The sequence below is a fragment of the Triticum urartu genome, chromosome 4A (genome assembly GCF_056163025.1).
Source record: "Triticum urartu cultivar PI428250 chromosome 4A, HENAU_Tu73, whole genome shotgun sequence".
NCBI classification, from domain to species: domain Eukaryota; kingdom Viridiplantae; phylum Streptophyta; class Magnoliopsida; order Poales; family Poaceae; genus Triticum; species Triticum urartu.
The window spans coordinates 323742215-323764862 of record NC_141876.1 but is presented as its reverse complement, the minus strand read 5'-3'; positions in this window follow the sequence as shown (position 1 = coordinate 323764862).

Here is a 22648-nt window from a genome sequence, read left to right as displayed (position 1 = left end):
AACAATCAAACACTCATGGCCCGACTACGGCGCCAAAATAAAAGATAACCCAACATGCGACACGGTCCCGATCGCCCCAACTGGGCACCACTACTGATCATCAGGGAAAGACACGTAGTATCGGCGTGAGTCCTCGTAGAACTCCCACTTGAGCTCAAGCGCGTCATCTAGAACGGAGTCATCAGGCCCTGCATCTGGTTTGGAAGTAATCTGTGAGCCACGGGGACTCAGCAATCTCGCACCCTCGCGATCAAGACTATTTAAGCTTAATAGGTAAGGCAAGGAAAATATGTGGAGCTGCGGAAAGAGACTAGCATATATGGTGGTTAACTTGTTCGCAAAAGAGAGCGAGAAGAGGAGGCAAAGCGTGAACGAGTAACTAGAGGACATCCTGCGGCAAGCATTACTCCAACACCGTGTTCACTTCCCGGACTCCGCCGAGAAGAGACCATCACGGTAACTCACACTATTGATTCATTTTAATTAAGTTAAGGTTCGAGTTATCTACAACCGGACATTAACAAATTCCCATCTGCCCATAACCGCGGGCACGACTTTTGAAAGTTCAAATCCCTGCAGGGGAGTCCCAACTTAGACCATGGCAAGCTCTCACGGTCAACGAAGGAATAGACCTCCACCCGAGACGTTCCGATCAGACTCGGTATCTCGGTTCTACATGACACTTCGACAAGTTAAAACAAATCCAGCAACACCGCCCGAATGTGCCGACAAATCCCGATAGGAGCTGCACATATCTCGTTCTCAGGGCACACTCAGATGAGACTAGCTATGAGTAAAACCAACCCTCAAGTTGCCCCGAGGTGGCCCCGCAGGCAGCTCAGTCGGACCAACACTCAGAGGAGCACTGGCCCGGGGGGGTTAAATAAGATGACCCTCGGGCTCCGGAAACCCAAGGGAAAAAGAGGCTAGGTGGCAAATGGTAAAACCAAGGTTGGACATTGCTGGAAAAGCTTTAATCAAGGCGAACTATCAAGGGATTCCCATTATAACCCAACCGCGTAAGGAACGCAAAATCCGGGAACATAACACCGATATGACGGAAACTAGGGCGGCAAGAGTGGAACAAAACACTAGGCGAGAGGCCGAGCCTTCCACCCTTTACCAAGTATATAGATGCATTAAGATAACAAGGCAATATAATGATATCCCAACAAGTAAATAATGTTCCAACAAGGAACGGTCTCCAATCTTCACCTGCAACTAGCAACGCTATAAGAGGGCTGAGCAAAGCGGTAACATAGCCAATCAACGGTGTGCTAGGACATGGTAGGTTAGAGGTTTAACATGGCAATTTTGGAGGCATGATAAGCAAGTGGTAGGCATCGTAGCATAGGCATAGCAAAAGAGCGAGCATCTAGCATAGCAAAGATAGTAGTGATTTCGAGGGTATGATCATCTTGCCTGCAAAGTTGTCAGAGTTGACTGGATCCTCGAAAGCAAACTCAACAGGCTCCTCGTTAGCGAACTCGTCTCCCGGCTCTACCCAAACAAGACAAACAAGCAACAAGGACACAATCAACCACGTGCAAACTCAAACAACATGATGCAAACATGGTATGCTATACGGGATGCGATATGGGATGCGTATACAAGATTTTACAAGGAATGCATGAACCTGGCCTCAACTTGGAAGTCCAAGTGTGCCACTGGAAAGATGAGATGAAATCACTTGAAAACGATATAAAGAACGCCAGAATCGGAGTTACGATTTGGAAATGGCAAGCAATACAAATATGACCACGTTCTGCGATTTACAGCAAGTAGCCATCTAAACGCAACAAGATGAACATGCTACAACACCCAAACATGACAAAAAAATACATGGAAGGGATCCATTCATGATGCTTAACAAAAGACTAGCACTGAGCTACGGCCAATTCATCCATTACCAGGTTCAAACAAGCATGGCAAAAATGCATTTGGTAAACAGATTTCAGACTTGGTGAAATTAACACTTGTCTGGAATTTCAGATCAGATAGCACATTTTGGAGCATGAAAACTATATGCTACAGGACCTGATCATGGCAAAGTAAAGCATGGCATGGAGCTACTCAAAGAGAGCTTAACAAAAGTCCCTTAGTGACCTTGAGCCAAAAGGCATCAGAAAATACAATTGCAAGCATGTGAACATGGCAAAACATAATCAGTTCTCAGACTTGGTGAAAACTGGAGCATGCTGAAATAGATATCAAGTAGACATGTTAACGAGCTCGATGCACTAACTACAGAGCAAGTCATGACAAACTAAGCATACACCTATCAATAATACACAAAATACAAGCTATACATGGCAACAACAATAACATAGCATGTACGGATCGACTACAACATCCTCGGCAAAATTGCTAACAAGTAGACAATCTGCCCAGATTCACGAAATGACAAAAGTAGAGCTCGATTGACTCAAGCTAGGGTGCTCCATAATTGCAAACAAAGACATGGATGGATAAAGAACTACAAGATTAACAAAACATCCTTACTGATCATCCTCAAAAGAGGCACGGGTCACTAGGAAACCACATGAACATATGGCATAATGAGATAAACAGATCAAGGACTTAGTGGAAATGCTAAGTCCCTAAAATCAGCATTAATGAATGCTCCACTTTGCAAGCTTGTGCTAGTCACCACACAAATCACAAAAATACATGGGTTGCACCTCTGGATAGATGGCAAAACATATAACAAAACTCATGAAGAACTCCTGGGCATATCATGCACACAATAATCATGGCAAAAATGACAAATATCTAATTGGAGCAGCAGATCTGACAATTATCTCAAATAGCACTCTTCCAACAGCATTTCGGGCATCAAGATGAACTCAAATGAAAATGATGCAATGAGAAGAAATTATGTGCTCTCTGAGATGAACATTTTGATATGCTATATGCCCAAAACGGAGCCACAGATGCAAAGTTATAGCATGATGAACATGGGCATATGGATCTGGGAATTTGAGGACTTAGAAGAAAATCACCACCCGCGGATCTAGGGTTCCTCGTCGGCGCGCGAACCGAGGACTCCGGCGGGGTCAACCTGCTCCGGCGAGGGCGGCACGTCGGCGGGGAGGTGAAGAAGAGGCGAGGCCGGCCTCTCCCCGGCCGGATCTGGCGGCGGGCGGGCGGCGGGCGGCCTCGGCGCCGTCTCCCGAGGCGCGGGGAAGGCGAGGGGCTCGGGGCTCCGGCGAGCTTGCGGCCGGCGACGATGGCGGGTGGCGGAGGCGGCGATCGGGCGCGAGGGAGGCGGCGGTGGCTTGCGGGCGAGGTGGCGCGCGAGGAAGTGGGCCTCGGGGGCCCGCTCCGGGCCTCGCGGGCCGGCGGCGCTGGCCGCGATGTGGGGCCCGCGGGGCTGACGTGGCGGCGGCGGAGCGGGTCGGACAATGTCCGGCCTGGCGGACTTTGTCCGGAGGCGGCGGGAGGGGATGGATCTAGGGTTTCGGGAGGAAGGGGAAGGAGAAATTCGGGGGTGTCTTTAAATAGGCATAGAGGGAGCTAGGAGAGTCCAAATGAGGTGCGGTTTTCGGCCACGCGATCGTGATCGAATGCTATAGATGATGGAGAGGGTTTTGGTGGGTTTTGGGTCAAATTGGAGGGGTGTTGGGCTGCAACACACACGAGGCCTTTTCGGTCCCTCGGTTAACCGTTGGAGCATCAAACGAAGTCCAAAAGGTACGAAACTTGACAGGCGGTCTACCGGTAGTAAACCAAGGCCGCTTGGCAAGTCTCGGTCCAATCCGGAAATGTTTAATCCCCATACACGAAAGAAAGGTAGAAATGACCACCGGAGGAGAACGGAGCGCCGGAATGCAAAACGGACAACGGGGAAAATGCTCGAATGCATGAGATGAACACGTATGCAAATGCAATGCACATGATGACATGATATGAGATGCATGACAACGACAACAACACACGGAGACAAAAACCCGAACCCGAGAAAATAAAATAACTTAACGCCGGAAATGGCAAGAGTTGGAGTACATATTGGGAAAATCATATCCGGGGTGTTACAGGACAACCCACCTGGGCGTGCTTGGTGAGGGAGCGCGCCCTGGTTGGTTGTGCCCACCCAGGTGCCCCCCTTCAGCAGGTCTTGGCTCTAGAAATTCTCTTTTATTATATAAAAATTCCTCGCAAAGTTTCGTTCCATTCCGAGAACTTTTATTTATGCACAAAAAGAACACCATGGTAGTTCTGCTGAAAATAGCGTCAGTCTGGGGTTAGTTTCATTCAAATCATGCAAATTAGAGTCCAAAACAAGTGGAGAAGCATTAGGAAAAGTAGATACGTTGTAGACGTATCAACTCCCCCAAGCTTAAACCTTTGCTTGTCCTCTAGCAATTCAGTTGATAAACTGAAAGTGAAAAAGAAAAATTTTTACGAACACTTTTGCTCTTGTTTGCATAAGTAAGCTTAAACAGCACCCAGGTTTTCGGCCAACATTATAACTAACCATGCCGACAATAACTCTTAAAGATTATATTAACTCATATCAATGACATAATCAGCTAGCAAGCAATAATAAGACATCTCAAACAGCAACACGTTGTCAAAACAACCATGCTATAATATGACAATAGTGGTATCTCGCTAGCCATTTCTGAGACCGCAAAACAGAAATGCAGAGCACCTCCAAAGTCCAAGCAGCGACTAAACATTATAATTCATGGTAGAAAAGATCCAGTCATGATGCACCCAACATTAGCTACACACAATGCATAAGTTATGACGGTTGTGCTCTTAGGTTCTAGCGCTTGGTTTAGAAGGTGATGCCACAACATAAAAGTAAATAGATAGTCCCTTCGCAGAGGGAAGAAGTGATTTGCAGAGGTGCCTGAGCTCAAGTTTTTAAAACAGAGATAAATGATATTTTGAGACATGCACTGTTCTTATTTAATTCATGACCATCAGTTATCAATATCTCCCATGCTAAACAAGCTAGTGGTGGTTCCCAAGCGATAAAAAGTAAAGGTTTTGACTCCATTGGGAGTTTTTGTTTGATTATTTGAGAGATTAACTCTTTTTGTGTTTGCAGTTTGGGACTGGGTATCCCTATTACCACCCTTTTCTCTTGCGATGGCGAGTGAATAAACAGTCGACCTGAGAATAACCCGCTTAGCACGGAAGATACCGACCACCTCCTGTCGTTCCATGAACGATCCAGGCACACAAAAAGGATATATATTTAGAAGTTTTTTTAGAGGTGGCACATGCAAATTTACTTAGGACGGCAGGGTAATACTGCACATAGGTAGGTACGGTGGACTCATCTGGAATAACTTTGGGTTCAAGGTTTTTGATGTACAAGAAGAATTCCCACTTAGTACACGCGAAGGCTAGCAATTAGATTGAGAAGCGGCCAGCTAGAGAGCAACAACAATCATAATCATGCATTATGCATAAGTAACATTGGATATTAGCATGGGTAGGATATGATCACCATGAACATAAATATCATAGAGGCTATGTTGGTTTTGATTCAACTACATGCATGAACATGTGCCAAGTCAAGCCACTCGAACATTCAGAGGAGGATACCATATCATCATACTACATCACAATCATTTTAACGCAATGTTGATATCCAAGATAAATCATTATTCACTCCCATCTACTTATACATGGCATGAGGAACTATAATATCTAATTGTCATTGCAAACATGTTTAATCATAATGGGATGAATCATGGATACTAGGTTAAACATATTTACACAAACAGAACAAGTCAAGTTAATACCAGTTTCTCTCTGCCACGTCCAGTTCATCGAATATCGCCATTATTGCCTTTTACTTGCACGACCGAACAATGTGAAAATAATAATAGTGCAAGAGTGCCATGGACTAAGCTGGAATCTACAAAAAAAATATTCAACAGGAGAAGGCAAGGTAAAATGGGCTCTTTATTAGTTCAACAGTTATTCATATGAGAGCCACTCAACATTTTCATCGTGGTCTTCTCCTTGGTACAACTCAAACAAAAGAAGAGAAATTCAGAGAAACACACTGAAATATTTTTGGAGTTTTCGGTTTTCTTGAACAAGCAAATAAAAGGGAAAAGAAAAAAAATGAGAAAAACTATTTACACGGGAAAGCTCCCAACAAGCAAAAGAAGAACAAGGAAATCTTTTGGGGTTTTATTTTTAATACTACAGCTAAGCATGCATAGAAAGTAAACTAGCTAGAACTAATTTTTTGTTTCTTTTTCTAAAGTTTTTTAAACAGACAAGAAGAAAGGGAGAAAAAAAATAAAATTTAAACATGGATGATACAATGAAAAAGTGTGAATACCGACAAGATGAATAAGTGAACATGAATGTAATTTCGGTGGGAAACACGTACTCCCCAAGCTAAGGCTTTTGGCCTAACTTTTTAGTCGATCAGAAGTCTGGATGGTAGTACGGGTACTGAGGAGCGGGCGTCCACTGATCCCACTACTGAGGCTCCTCCTTTGCCTCTACAGCAGCCTAAGCATTCCGGTAGGCGATGATGTCCGCGGGCATGGTCCTATATCCGCCCCTGGCAACAGAATCAAACAAAGCAGGAGCAGGTAGTGGAATAATATCACGAGTTTCAATACTAAAAACCAGGTTATAAGGAATAGGAGTGTCAGGAGATCTATCATCAGTAAAATGATGGTGATCCATGGCAGCACGGTCTAGGTAAACCTTGGTTAGAGGGTAATTGTGAGGGCGTATCTCAACCTCAAAGTGAGCCGCCAAACGAGTAGCATAAATCCCACCATGAACTTTACCCTTGGGTTTATTAAGGTGGAGGCGACGAGCCACAATAGCTCCCAAGATATAAGTGTTGTCACCCTCTAATGCACGACGCAAAATAGCAAGGTCTGGTGAGCTGAGCGCTCCCACCTTCTCCCTAGCAGGTAAGCGTTTTGCAATGAAAAGAGAAAAGTAATGAACAAAAGGAAAATGCAAGCCAGCGGCAGTGATAGCTGACACCCCTCTCCCATCTCCCACTGTCAAAGTGTGATAAAAGGACTCAAACTCCGTCGGCCTAGGCTCTGCTAAGCTCCCATCAGAAGGGATCATGCATATGTCACAAAATTCAGTAAGTAGCATCTGATGGTTTTCAGCATATAAATCAAAGCTCACTTCAGGAGGATTATTCCTAGGCAATAAAGTAAAACTTTGCACAAAGATATTTGTGAGGATTTGGTGATGTTCACACTCATCTGCGATAAAGTCAGTGAGGCCGGCATTAGCAGTATATTGCGTGAAGTCCTGAAGGATTCCAGCCTCTTCCAGGAACAGGGTGTGTAGCCATTCACACGGTCGTACCTTCGCGAACCTCCGAGGATGGAAATCACTATCAGATGACTCCCCAATAACACCCTTGGAGTTCTTCTTGGAGCCAAACTTCCTAAATATATTCATGGTTTTCCTATGAACAAAATTCTAAAATTTATTAGCCCACAAAATTTTCTAAACAAAACTTCACAAAAATGATACCGACAACTCATAGGGATACATAGAGGCCATAGCAAGCATTCAAACTACTTAGAACACTAAGAATTCAACATGCAAGCTCATCTACAACAGTACCAAGAGTAGCTAATTATTCAAACTATAAGCCACTTGAACAAAAACTAATTGGACAAACGGTGGAGTTACATACCAAGCAACAATCCCCCAAAACAGTTTTGGAAACGCAGCTTCGAGCAAAGAGATCGAAATCCGCGGGTTTGAGAGCAAGAACACGGGAGAGAGAGCAATGGAGATTTTTTCTGGAGGTAGGTGATGATGTGGTATAAAGAGATAAGTGAGGGGGCCCGCGTGGGTACCACAACCCACCAGGGTGCGCCTGGGGGTCCTGGCGCGCCCAGGTGGGTTGTGCCCACCTGGTGCACCTCCCTCTGATGTTATTTGCACCAAAAATTCAGAAATATTCAGAAAAAATCATATTAAATTTTCAGGGAATTCTGAGAACTTTTATTTTTGGGTCATTTTTTATTGCACGGGAAAATCAGAAAACAGACAAAACATGGCATTTTATTTTATTTAACTAATAAAAACAGAGAATAAAAAGTATGGACAGAAGGTAGTGCTTACTACATTCATCAACTTCATACCGATCAAAAATGGTCCATTAATAAGGTTGATCAAGTCTTATTAACAACCAGTTTCGATTAGCATGAAACCAAAGAACTTTTGTAAATCACTAAGTTGCCTCAATGGGGATATGGATGTCCCCACTAATAAGCATTTCATATTTCTTTTAGACAATAGGTAGAGGTATTCGATAACATTAGCAATAGTGATTGTCGGAGATTTTTCAATAACATTAATACCATTCACTTGGAATTGTTTCTTCGGAACGTGCATCATATGCTCATTACCATTGATATGAAAAGTGACCTTGCTTTTATTGCAATCAATAAGATCCCCTAAAGTATTCAAGAAGGGTCTACCAAAGATAATCTACATGTTCTCGTCCTCGGGCATCTCAAGTATAACAAAGTCAGTCAAAATAGTAACATTAGCAACAACAACGGGCACATCCTCACAAATACCGATAGGTGTGGCAGTTGATTTATCAGCCATTTGCAAAGATATTTCAGTAGGTGTGAGTTTATTCAGATCAAGTCTTTTATATAAAGAGAAAGGCATAACACTAACACCAGCTCCAAAATCACACAAAGCAGTTTTCACATAATTCTTTTTGATGGAGCAAGGTAGAGTTGGTATCCTGGATCTCCAAGTTTTTTAGCTACTCCATCTTTAAAAGTATAATTAGCAAACATGGTGGAGATTTCAGCTTCCAGTGTTTTTCTTTTATTTGTGATGATGTCTTTCATATACTTTGCATAAGGAGGCATTTTCAAGATATCAGTCAAGCGAGTACGCAAAAAGACTGGCCTGAGCATTTCAGCAAAGCGTTCAAATTCTTCATCATCATTATTTTTAGTTGACTTAGGGGGAAAATGCATAGGTTTTTGAACCCACAGTTCTCTTTCTTTATCGTGTTTTCTAGCCACAAAGTCTCTTTTATCATACCTTTTATTCTTAGGTTGTGGGTTATCAAGATCAACAGGTGGTTCTATCTCAACATCATTGTCTAGTTCTTTATTATTTGGTTGAGTGTCTTTATGAACATTAGCATTATCTTTTTCTTTATCACTAGGTGAATGTTCATTACCAGACTGAGTTTCAGCATTAGAGATAGAAACTTCATTATCATTATCAGGAAGTTTCTCTATTTCAGGTTCACTAGGAGCATGCAAAATCCTATCATTTTTCTTCTTCCTTTTCTTTTTAGAAGAACCAGGTGCACTAGTGTTAGCTCTTTGTGAATCTTTTTCAATACTTTTTGGGTGTCCCTCAGGATAAAGTGGTTCCTAAGTCATTTTTCCTCCTCTAGTTGCAACTCTAACAGCAAAGTCATGCATATTATTATTCATTTCATCAAGCAACTCTCTTTGAGATTTAGCAACTTGTTCTAACTTAGTTTGAACCATAGAAGCATGCTTTCCAACACCTCTAACATCATTTGATATTCTAAATAGCAAGTCACTCAAGAAAGCAATCATATCAGAATTGTATTTCAATTGTTTCACAACATTTGCATTGAAGTGATCTTGTTTTCTAATATAATTTTCAAACTCATAAAGGCATTGACTAGGATGCATATTGTGAGGATTGTCATTATCATTAAACTTCATTAGAGAATTTACCTATACCACCTTAGGTAGTGGTGGTGTATTAAGCCCATGTATTTCTTCAATAGGAGGTAAATTTTTAACATTCTCAGCTTTAATACCATTTTCCTTCATAGATTTCTTTGCCTCTTGCATATCTTCAGGACTAAGATATAACATACCCCTCTTCTTCGGAGTGGGTTTAGGTGGTGGTTCAGGAATAGTCCAATCATCATAATTTTTCAATATGTTATTCAATAATTCTTCAACTTGTCCAACAGTTTGTTCCCTAAAAACAAAACCAGCACAACTAGCTAGGAAGTCCCTAGAAGCATTGGTTAGTCCATTATAGAAGATATCAAGTATTTCATTTTTCTTAAGACGATGATCAGGCAAAGCATTAAGTAATTGGCAAAGCCTCCCCCAAGCTTGTGGGAGACTCTCTTCTTTAATTTGAACAAAGTTAAATATTTCCTGCAAGGAAGCTTGTTTCTTATGAGCAGGAAGATATTTTTCAGAGAAGTAATAAATCATATCCTGGGGACTACACATACAACCAGGAGCAAGAGTATTGTACCAAGCTTTAGCATCACCCTTTAATGAGAAAGGAAATAATTTGAGAATATAGTAATAGCGAGTTTTCTCATCGTGGGTAAAAAGGGTGGCTATGTCATTCAACTTAGTAAGATTTACCACAACAGTTTCAGTTTCATAACCATGGAAAGGATCAGATTCAACGAAAGTAATTAACTCTGGGTTGACAGAGAATTCATAATCCTTATCATCAATAAAGATAGGTCAAGTAGCAAACTTAGGATCACATTTCATTCTAGCATTCAGAGAGTTTTCTTTATACTTGCATAATAATCTCTCTAGATCATCTCTATCTCTGCAAGCAAGAATATCTCTAGTTGTTTCTTCACTCATAACATAACCTTCCGGTACCTTAGGCAATTCATATCTAGGAGGGCTAGTTCTAGCAGGTGTTTCAGGAGTTTCAGTTTCAAGCTCATCATCAGATTCAACAACATCATGTTGGATAACTCTAGCAATTTGTTTATCAAGAAAAGCACCAAGTGGCACATCATCATTAAGCAAGGTACTAGCATCATCATAATCATTATCCATAGCAGAAGTAGCGTCATAAATAACTTGTGACATATCAGAATTAATAGCATGTGGTGGTGTTGCAAGTTTACTTATAACAGTAGGTGAATCTAAAGCAGAACTGGATGGCAGTTCCTTACCTCCCCTCGTCTTTGAGGGAAATATCTTAGTCTTAGCATCCTTCAAATTCTTCATAGTGATAAATTGATAATAATCCCAAGTGACTCAACAAATATAGCTATGCTCCCCAGCAACAGCGCTAAAAATGTCTTGATAACCCACAAGTATAGGGGATCGCAACAGTTTTCGAGGGTAGAGTATTCAACGCAAATTTATATATTCGACACAAGGGGAGCCAAAGAATATTTGAAGGTATTAGCAGCCGAGTTGTCAATTCAACCACACTTGGAGATTAATTATCTGCAGCAAAGTGATCAGTAGCAAAGTAGTATGATAGTTTTGATAATAGTAGTAGCAGCAATGGTAACAGTGATAGCAGTAATTCTGTAGCAAGTTTAACAGTGATGATAGCAGTAGTAACTTAGCAAGAATAAATATAAGATAAATTCGTATGCATTGGATCGGGTTCTTGTTTGATGATATTTATCATGAGACAGTTATAACCTAGGGAAATACGGCACTAGCTCCAGTTCACCAATATAATGTAGGCATGTATTCCGTAAATAGTCATACGTGCTTATGGAAAGAACTTGCATGACATGTCCTACCCTCCCGTGGCAGCGGGGTCCATATTGGAAACTAAGGGATATTAAGGCCTCCTTTTAATAGAGAACCGGAACAAAGCATTAACACACGGTGAATACATGAACTTCTCTAACTACGATCATCACTGGGAGTGGTCTCGGCTATTGTCACTCTGGGGTTGCCGGATCATAACACGCAGTAGATGACTATAACTTGCAAGATCGGATCTAGAAAATGGATATAATGGTGATAACATAAACGGTTCAGATTTGAAATCATGGCAACCGGGCCCAAAGTGACAAGCATTAAGCATGGCCAAGTCATAGCAACATCAATCTAAGAACATAGTGGATACTAGGGATCAAGCCCTAACAAAACTAACTCGATTACATGATGAATCTCATCCAACTCCTCACCGACCAGCGAGCCTACGAAGGAATTACTCACTCCCGGTGGGGAGCATCATGGAATTGGTGATGGAGAAGGGTTGGTGATGATGAAGAACGAAGATCCCCCTCTCCGGAGCCCCAAACGGACTCTAGATATAGCCCCCCGATGAAGAACAGGAGGTGACGGCGGCTCCGTCTCGTGGATCATGATAATTCTTTCTTCCTAATTTTTTTTCTAGAAAAATAGTATTTATGGAGTTGGAATCAGGGTCTGCGGGGCCACCAGGTGGGGACAACCCACCCAGGTGCCCCCCTTCGTTAGCTCTTGGCTCCAGAAATTCTCTTTTATTATATAATAATTTCTCGCAAACTTTTATTCCATTTCGAGAACTTTTATTTCTGCACAAAAACAACACCATGGTAGTTCTACTGAAAACAGCATCAGTCCGGGATTAGTTTCATTCAAATCATCCAAATTAGAGTCCAAAACAATAGAAAAAGTGTTAGGAAAATTAGATACGTTGGAGACGTATCAGTACGCCACACCCCTCCCGATGAACAGGGCCCCGTTTCGACCATAGGTGCTCAAACACAAGTCTGTTTCCTCCGTTTTGCGGTACGCCACACCTCTCCCGGTGAACAGGATGCCGTTTCGACCGTAGCTGGTCGAATTGAATGGTGTTTCCTCCATACTACGGTACGCCAGACCCCGTTTCGGCTATTCCGTCCAAGCCTGTTGGCTCTCGATGAACACGACGCATTTCGTTGCCTCCCGATGAACACGGCGCAGTTTCTCCGTTCTGACCCACTCGGTTGGCTTGCAATGAATAGGATGTTATTGCTGCCGTCTACTGCCTCCCCATGTACACGAGCCCTAGCCGTACGTATGCATGAGTAGGCGTTCGAGACCCCGCCCATATGTACGTACGTGGCTGTATTTTTTGGCATGTCGCTGTACGTACGTGTACACGGTTTAGAAGAGACTGCGTCGGGGGCTCTACTACTACACGTGCCGCTGCTTGCTCGGCCACGATTCATCATTGAAGAGAGACCGATCGACTAGTATGTACGTACACATTCACGACCAGACAGAAAACACTACGTACGCGTCGACCGGGTGGGTCCCGGCTGTCAGGAAGGACAAGGACGCACTTCCTTGTGTGCGAAGATATAGCTGGTGGGTCCTAGCGTTCAGGGGGGAGAATCATTTTTCCCTGTAATATGGACGCACTTCCTTGCATGCGAAGATGTAGCTGGTGGGTCCATCTATCAGCCTCACCGCGTAGAGTCCTCTTCCGATGGCTGTCATTCATTGACCACGTTGACAATGCCGCATGGACAACACCTAGGCTGTGGACGACGGCGAGGCCTAGGAAGGGAACGACGCGGAGCCAGGGAAGACGAGGCAGGTGGATGCCCACACGGAGGGGAGTACAAGGGTTCACTGGTTTGGCTGCGGTGTGAGGCTGCTGTCGCCGGAGAATAACAGGAGGTGTTGGTGAGTAGAGGAATGGCCTGGACGGCGATGGGAGTAGGGTGGGCCGGTGAGTCCTACGCGGCAGCACAGCCGGCCACGGGTGGCGGTAGCAGGCGGTACCGCCAGCGGTGGTTTGGGCGGCTGAAGCAAGAATATCCGAGATTGAAGAAGAAGCACGACATCCGTTGGACGGACAACCAACGGCCACTGCTGCTAGAACTGTGTGTTGACAATAAGTTGACAAAGCCTTGTGTACGCGTCAACTTAGTAGGCCCAAAAGTGTGTGGCGGAGAACATATAGCCCATTTGCGATTGGTAAGAATGTACTGCCTATTTTTGAATTCTAAACGAATTTACTACAACCCATTTTCTAGTTAGGACAATGATTAATAATTTTAACCAACCACTCAAAACAGAATTCAATAAAATTTCCCACATTTTGATCAGATCTGAAATATTTTTGTGTCGAAAGTTCTAGTCAGCTTAAATATATTTTCAAAATAAATTTGTATTACGTAAAAATCCAACGAAATATTACGCGCGCAACAACTAATGAAATTAAAATTTTCAGAATCCAATAATAATATTTTTTAACTAATTACGTGTTTGGTGCATTTCTTTATAGTTACAGTCAAGTTTTTATAATTACATCCCATTTATTATTTCTTAAAGCCCATTTTCTTGTTAATCCTAATGCATCCCTTCTAGGAAAGAATTGGAGCCCGGCGGGGTGGAGAATAACAAGTTGACCTGGGCCGGGTATTCCTCAAAAAAAGTATAGTTGGGCTAGCCATCTTCAACTTGAAAAAAATATATCTGGGTTGGATATTTGGTCGACATAAAATAATAGCCTAGGCTAAACGGGCCACAACCCGCCCATTTGATACCCTGCTCCTCTGAACAACAACAAAAACATCCCTCAAGAAAAACTCCGCTTACACCTCAAAAAACAAATATTGCTCGAGCTGCTGGGTCCCAGCTATCGGCCGCTCCTTGTGCAATTCTCTCACTTATTGACTATGTAGGTTGACAATGGTGTGGGACCGTGATGTCAGGAAACCAGGAGGAAGCAAAAAAAATATAATTGTATATAATAAGGAGGCACTTGCGTACCTGCGGCTATGGCCGTGGTGGGACCCATTGTCATCCTCTCCAATTAAAGTCATCTCCTGATTCCTCATGTTCGTTGACCATGTTGACAACATGAGACGGCGGTGCCACGACGAGCGCAAAAACTCGAAGGAAGATGGAGGGGGACTCGCGGGCCCTACAGATGGTCTAATACAGCACCTGCTGCTCATTCAGGAAACTAGGATCAAAGGGCCACATGTCCGCGACGGCATTGTTGTTTGCTTGTTCGCCGGCGATTCGTCCTTCCGCGAGCCGGTGCTCATTGAGGAGACAGAGATTGCAACACATGTCCTCCTGCGCTGGTAGCACTTCCGCCATTAGGGCGTTGAAGTGCGGCCGCACCTGCTCTATGGTGAACATGGAATGAACCGACTTGGGCGGTGGCGCCGACTCCTGGTCGGAAGCCACTTCCATTGTCTGATTGTCGTCGCTGACCTCGGCGAGCTCGCTGGCGACCCAATATGTGCGGCTACTGGACCGGACCACTGCCAAGCACGAGTCTGGCCATCCTGGCCCACCCAGACCACCTCCCTCGCCCATGCGTGCTTTCCACCAGAAATGGTCAGCACCGCCCGTGCCGCTTCCCGGTGCAGACGATTGCTCCGCGTTTAAACAACACAAGTGTCGTCCGTCCGTCCATCTGCCACCCACATTAATGATCCACAGTTGCCAAGGCAGCTACTCCGGCGGCACCCATCCATCCCTCTACCGCCCACCATTGCTATATAAACTGTTGCGCCGGCCATAGCCGCAGTCATCCACCTCCGTTCCCTTTCTCCTGTCCACACCACTCCCACCATGGCTTCCTCGCGCTCCAGCACTCTTCGGGATGGGCATATTACGGAACAGAAGGAGATGGAAGCCATTGCTGCCGACTGGCTGGCCGGTAGGCAAGCGGAGGACGACGGCGTCCCAATGGAGAATGTGGTAGTCGATGACCCGGCGCCACCCCCCTCCTCCGCGCCATCCTCGTCGGTGCATTGCACCATGACCATCGGTGAGGCGCATGCCAAATACATGGACATGGTGAGGAAGAAGCGTGAGGAGCAGTTCCAGGAGGCACAGGCCAATGCCACCTACAACCACCATGTCCTCCAGGAGCACCTGCAGAAGGAGGACCAGATTGCCACGGAGCGTGCGGAGCAGGAGGCACTGCTCGAGTCGTACTGCTCCGCCCGCGAGAGCTGCCTCGTGCGCTCGCGTACCACAAGCGGCTGGCAGAGATTGCGGCCGCCTACAAAGAGGGTGATGAAGCAGGCAAGGCGCTGTTTGGTGAGATCGACAACGTGGCGGAGGACAATGCTGGCTCCGCTGAGGCCCCGCCCCACCGGTACCGAGGTAGAGGACTTCACCGGCTTCGGCGAGGCCCTGCCTCTCCAACAACGACCTAGAGGACATCGTCGGCTCCGCCCCGCTAGCACCGAGGTGGAGGACTTCGCCGGCTTTGGCGAGCCCCTGCGCCACCGAGGCCCCACCCCGCCAATAACGAGGCAGAGGACATCGCCGGCTCCGCCGAGGCCCCACCCTGCCAGCAATGAGGGCGAGGATTTCCCCCGATCCGCCCAGGAGCCACCCCACCAGCAATGAGACAGAGGACATCGTCGGCTCCGTTGAGGCCCCGCCCGCTGCAAACGAGGCCGCACCATACAGAAAACGAGGAAGAGTAGATAACGGTAGGTCGCCGACGCTCGAGTCCAAGTAAGGCCACCGCTGCTACACTCCGGTTGAAGCCAAGCTTGGCGGGTTGAGCATTGAAGGCCGATTAGCTTACTGGCGGTGACGTGGAGTCGGAGAGGTGTGCTGGATAATAAGCTTCAGTCTGGCTCAGCCAGACACAGGAAATGGGCGCGGGAGATCATAAATTAAGTTAATTAATTATACCTCCAGCGCACCCCTTTTTAGTTGAAGAATGTAATGTAATGAAATTCGTCATGTTTATATGAAATCTGGTCATGTATGAACAAATTTAGTTCGATTAGTTTGAATTCTTGTATCACTGGCATTGGATGAACATGCAAAACAATATGTACTAGCATTATTCCCAGGACGCACGGTAATCACCTCGTTTGCAGCAGTTTCACACGTACAAAAAGTTTGAGCAGCTTTTTAGCGTGCATGTACATTGCAATCAAACTCACAGGCCTGGCAATTCATAGAGAACATTCAAAACAATCGATGATTATGCATCTCAGTGATTCACATGTCAGAGCCAATATTTACTTCACAACTAAAGAATAAAGAACAATCGATCGACATGCTGCTGACAGCAAAGGGCGTCCCATTCTTAAATATCAACCGCATGTCTTCTTGTTAACAGCAATGAGCAAAATTTGACAAGGTTGTCCCATTCCAAAATATCAAATGTGTGTCTTTGCGTACATCAATAAGGAAACTTTGACAAGGTTTTCCCATTCCAAAATATCAAATGCCTATGATTGTGGAATGGGTGGGGTTTGCCATCAGTTCGGACATTGACATGTCACCTCGTGCTAAATAAACCGGTTGTTCTTTTTGTGCAGTTCCACTAAAATCAACCAACTTCGCGCGTAGCTTGTATGATTTCGCCTTTATATGTTGCAACGCCTTGAACATATCCGCACCTCCTTTCTTGTAGCTGATTTTGTGGCTGGAGGTGGAATGAATGATTTGAGAACATTCGTTGTATTATGCATGATGAAGTATAATGGAGGGCACGAACCATCCGAACATTTTTTGTAGTTCCCATTGAAATCAAGATGAGCATCCCTGTTTGCATCAATACAAAAAAATTGATTAGTATAAAGCAAACTGTACTATGAGTTGACAGTTTAAACAGGCAACCTACATGATCCATGCAGAGCGCACATTTTATGAAATGGAACTCACCGGAAAGAATCCTAAAACAACATTGTATTGGCCATCACAACAACAAAGATGGAGATCCGTGAGTCCTTCTGAGCTGAAGTTAGTTTGTTCTTGTGGGCAGTAATGTAACCATCCTTCAACTGCTTCCTTTTGTTATGAAGAGGATGATCATGTTGTGCAAAGACAAAAGAACAACTAAATGCTAGCATCCCTGTTTTCTCGGAAAAAAGGAAAGGAAATATTTAAAATAGCACAGATGAAGCACTTCTCCATGACAATACCACTTTCTCATCACAGTAGCTAAATAGTAGCACAGCACCAATATAGATGACAAAGCTCAATCATATGGATGAAATCCATGCGCCGGTACCAATCTTTGTTAGGAGGCTTATTGTGTAGAGCAGATGAAGCACTTCCCGGGAACCATATATTGTTATCTACTTTTGTTGCCATGCTTAGTATATACTCCTTGATTAGTTTAATGTTTCCAACATCTTCTTGTGCAGTTCCACTAAAATATATGGTATCTTCAAGGAAGATCCCTGTTTGCACAAGTAGAGATAATTACATATTACATTAAGAGTGGCATCAAATCAGTGGCAAAACAATTTCTCGTTCTAGACATAGAAATAAATTAAGATGCAAAACTATATCATTACTTGTGTCATCACAGTTCTAGTGCTTCGTTACAGCACCGGGAGTTGACTTTTGTTTTTCTTCCGCTTATTCTTCCCCTTCATCACTTGGTTCAATGACAGACAAGCTCCGCCTTCAATGTAAGCTTTGGCATATCAATTAGGGAGCACACGTATAGCACTAAACAACGACATTAGTTTTCTTATGAAAGTAGCAAAATATAGGCAAACGGTTGTGAAATATTAATATCTTACCTCAGTGGGATATTACGGTGCACATATAGATTGAAAGTCTAATCTCCATTTGTGTAGTTCACTAAAATCAAGAAACATTACCGTATAAGTAGCACAACATATGAAAGCACACTGCACACAATCATGTGAAAGAAGGCTAGTACTGACCTCTCATGACGTGGAATTCAAACAACTCACAAGAAGATCTGAAACAAATTTGCCAACACAGATAGAAAGTCAGATCTCCTCTTGTGCAGTTCCACTAAGATCAAGCAATCAAGCAACATTGTCAATGTGACATTTTGGTTGAGCTACACAAAACACTCATAAAACAAAAGTGTTTTGTGGAGTGCAACAAAAGTTCGCAGTAGCAATGAGGTGAAGTAGATAACCCTGTTTACACAGAGGTGTAAAGGAAACAACTACTGGTCAATAACGGTGGATGACACAGAAGCCCACAAAAAGAAGCATCTAAATCTAAATGGGAAAGAAAGCAAGACAATAGCATTTCTCCAATAGTGGCATTGATTCATATTAACAGAGAGATTATATTAATAATAAAATTCGTTAAACATGTAGTTTGCTTTTAAGGGTGGCATTGCTTCAGTTTTCTAGCGGCATTATTAGATTAACAACAACTAAAGAGTTGTATGGGACAGTGGACGCACAAGCACCATGTGCATCTACCGATGTATAAAGAGGTGATGCACAATCTGTTGCAACAAACAACCAAGGAGAGTATTTGTGCTGGTCCCATTTTTGTTATCTTTAGACACCTGTCCCTATGTGAGGGCGGCAAATCTAGTTCTGCTCAAACTATACAGCCTTGTCCCCCAACCACAGAAAGATCAGTTCCTTACAGATGTGTGTACTACATTTGTCATTGTTTTCCCTTTTCGACCAAGATAGGTGTTGGATAGCCAGTCTGTACTACTGTAACATCCCAAAATTCTAAATTTCGGAATGTTATAATAAATAGATAGATTGATTGTTTGTTTGATTGATTGTCTGAAAGTGAGTGAATTCGAAACTTTCTGAAAGTTAAATGAGAGGGAGTAAAAGGACTTTCCCAAGCTTTCATATTTGCTTTCTGATCTACGTGAATTCAAATACTTTTCATCACAAAACCCTGGAGAGAAGATGACATGACTTCTTCCATTTATTTAAATGAAATGGGATGTTTGAAAATATTTGAATTTCATTTGGAAAATAATTCCAATTCATAAACTTCATGCAGCTCAATGATTTTCATGAGAGAAGATAAAATGACTTCTTCAAATTATATGAAATATGAGTTGGGAGTTTCAAAGAATTAAATTCAAAGTTCTTTTGAATTTATTTTCAATTTGGAGTTATTTGAGTTTTATTCAAATTATTTTTCTCTAAAAATAAAATATATGTAAATTAGGGTAACATGATTCCCTACATTAGAAAATTGGAGAAAAATTAATTTGAAATCATTTTGGTAGTTTTAAAATGATTTCGGTTGGATTTTAATAGACCAGTAGCACTCTTTGATTTATTTGAATTTTTCTGGATTTTATTTGACTTTACAAAAATGTTCATGTTGTAGATATTCTTTTTCTGAAAATTTTGATATATTATATGCCTATATAATGTTTTTATTCATTTTGTTTTTTTTGCTTCTAATTGTCTGTGTTAAAAAATGTGTTTTTTTTAAAAGAGAACTACACCGAACTGGGCCGGCCCGGCAAATCACCAGGCCGCGGCCCAGCCCAACTCCGCGCCGTCCCCGAGCTCCCGCGGGACTCCGCCCGGACTCCGCCGCCTGCACGCATCGCCGCCGCTGTGCTCCGCACGGACTCCCGCCGCCGCCTGTGCCTGCCCCCTCCTCCACGCCTCGCGCCTCCCCCGCCACCTATATAAGCGCCGCCCCGGATCCCCTCCTCCCCTCTCTGCCATCGCCGCATCTCACCAACCGCCACCGGCGCCGCACTTTTGCCGCGGTGCCATCGACCTCGTCACTGCTGCTGTCGAACCTCGCCACCGCGCCGCACCACCGCCTCCGCCCGCACGCGCCGTCGCCCCGTCGCCGTTTCCGCACCCTGCCCCGCAGCCGCCGTCGCCGGATGCACGCCGCTGCCGCCGAACTGAAAACCGCCGCCGCGTCGGAGATCCTCCGGAAAAAAAAACCGTCGTCGCTGGTTTTCGGCTGAAAACCGCCTAGCCGCCTAACCGGTATTAACCGCTGCACCCGTCCGGTTTTTCGTTTAGTCTAGGTGTTATAAAACCGATCTGGTTTTCTGGTTTTGTTTTAAAAAAACGATTTTAGTTTTTTTAGTTAGAGCTATTTAATGAACTTTCTCTGTTTAGAACTAGTTAGCGAAAGTTCGTTATTTAGCCTTTTCTTTTATTTTAGTTTTCTGTCCAGGGACCTATTGGTAGTATTTCTTTTACAGATTAGTCCCTCTACTTCAAACGGTCATAACTTTTACACCGTTTGTCCAAATCCAACGAAACCAACGCCCACGTCTTCGTTACGATCTCCTCTATCCAATAATCCAACTCAAACATGTTTTTGAAAAGTTTAAAATTTGAATTAGATCAGATTTGAATTCAAACTTCGTTTGATCATAACTTGAGTTTCGTAGCTCCGTTTCAGTTGATTCTTTTTGCAAATCGAAGCTCTTGACCTAAACTTTCTAATAAGGCCAAATTCACATAATTTTGATACTGTTAGAAATTGTTTTATGTTGCAAGAGTTATTTGCTTGGTTTTGAAGTTTTCCGAATCACCTTCTTCGTTCTTTCTGATCTTTTGAGTGATTGCTTATGTGTGGTTACTATTGCTTGATTATGATAGATTGACCGGAGTGTGACGAGTAGAGCTATCAAGATTTTTGAGTGCAAATCATCTTCATCAACATTGCATGCAAGTTCACACTTTGATCATACTCTTTATCACCCAGTTTTTATGCATTAGTTCCAATCCTCAAACATTGCATGGTTAGGATGTCATTAACTTGTGGGTTGGGAAGTAGTTGATGAGGTAGGAACCTATTACCTGGTTATTATCAAACCCTTGGGAGTTACTATTACGTTATGCTTACATTGCCATGCTATGCTCATAGACGTGGATTGGGTTTTTTGAGAGTATTCATGGCAGATGTGAGATTGTTAATTAATGGTTTACTTAAGGTGGCAACTTAAACACACATCTGGGTGGATTGAGGCACCGGGTTATTCCAGGATTTGCCTATCTAGGCACCTGGGTAGACCAGGATTGCCTGTTTTTTTCATGGACCACCACCCAGGCTCAAAGGGATCATGAGATTATTCATGCTAGAAACTTCCGTGTGCAGCCACAAGCTATTATGGGCTATAGCATAGTTGACTAAGTCGTGCAAACTCTTACAGTGGTAGACTAGCAGATGTAGGGGATGTAGGTGGTACGGTCTACCCGATCGTAAGGTGCTAGCGCTTCTGAAAGACTATGTCTCGGTCATCCGTTTCTCAAACACCATGTAGTGCGAGAAACCAAACAGAGGAGATTGAGTCTTGTGGGGAAAAGTGCGCAAACCTCTGCAGAGTGTACAAACTAATCATGATTAGCTGTGTCCCCAGTTATGGACGTCTTGAGTATCTAGTACCTGAATTATCATGTGAATCTCATCATGTTACTTTAAATTAATTTTGTTGGGTTTAATGATGTTACTTAATTGGGATTGAGAATGCTGTCAACCATTCTAAATGTTCAACAACCACCATGATAGTTAAATAAAAATTTATTCCTTAGCAGTAGGGAAAAATTGGCTTTTTGCAAAAACATATAACCATAGAGCTTTTCCACCAGCCATATATGCATGTAGTGATAGCCATTGTTCATCATTCTCTATGGTGTGAATTTGCGAGTACATTCAATGTACTGACCCTTTGTGGCTGCAACGTCTCATGTTGCAGGATTTCTTACGACGAGTAAGTGATACGTTAGGGTTACGATTTCTACACTCAACTTTGCCGTTGGTGTTGATGGGAATCCACAACCTTGTTACTTCCGCTATTTTGGATTGAGGTAATAGTATTTACGTTATTTTTTTACATGTGATTTACCTATGTTATAAATCCTCGAGTACTGTGTGTGTCAGCATACCGATCCAGGGATGACACTTAAGCACAGAGACTTGATCCATTCGGGTCGGGTCGCTACAACTACTCCCCCTTCCTTTCCTCTTTGAACCACGTCCTAGATTCATGCTATACAACTTTCCCCATTACTTTACTGTTTGATCCAACACCTAGATTCATGTGTAGAAGCGGAAAAATTCCACATGCAGCTAGAGAGTGCATGTGGATTAAGAAAATTGTACCTTCAGGTTCTCGGGGTGTGGCTTAGTGGGCGGCTGGAGGCCGATCTGCCCACACTATGTACGACAACGAGGAAGAAGGGGTTAGAGGCCCTCCCACGCCGTCGTTGGGTGAAAGATAACAT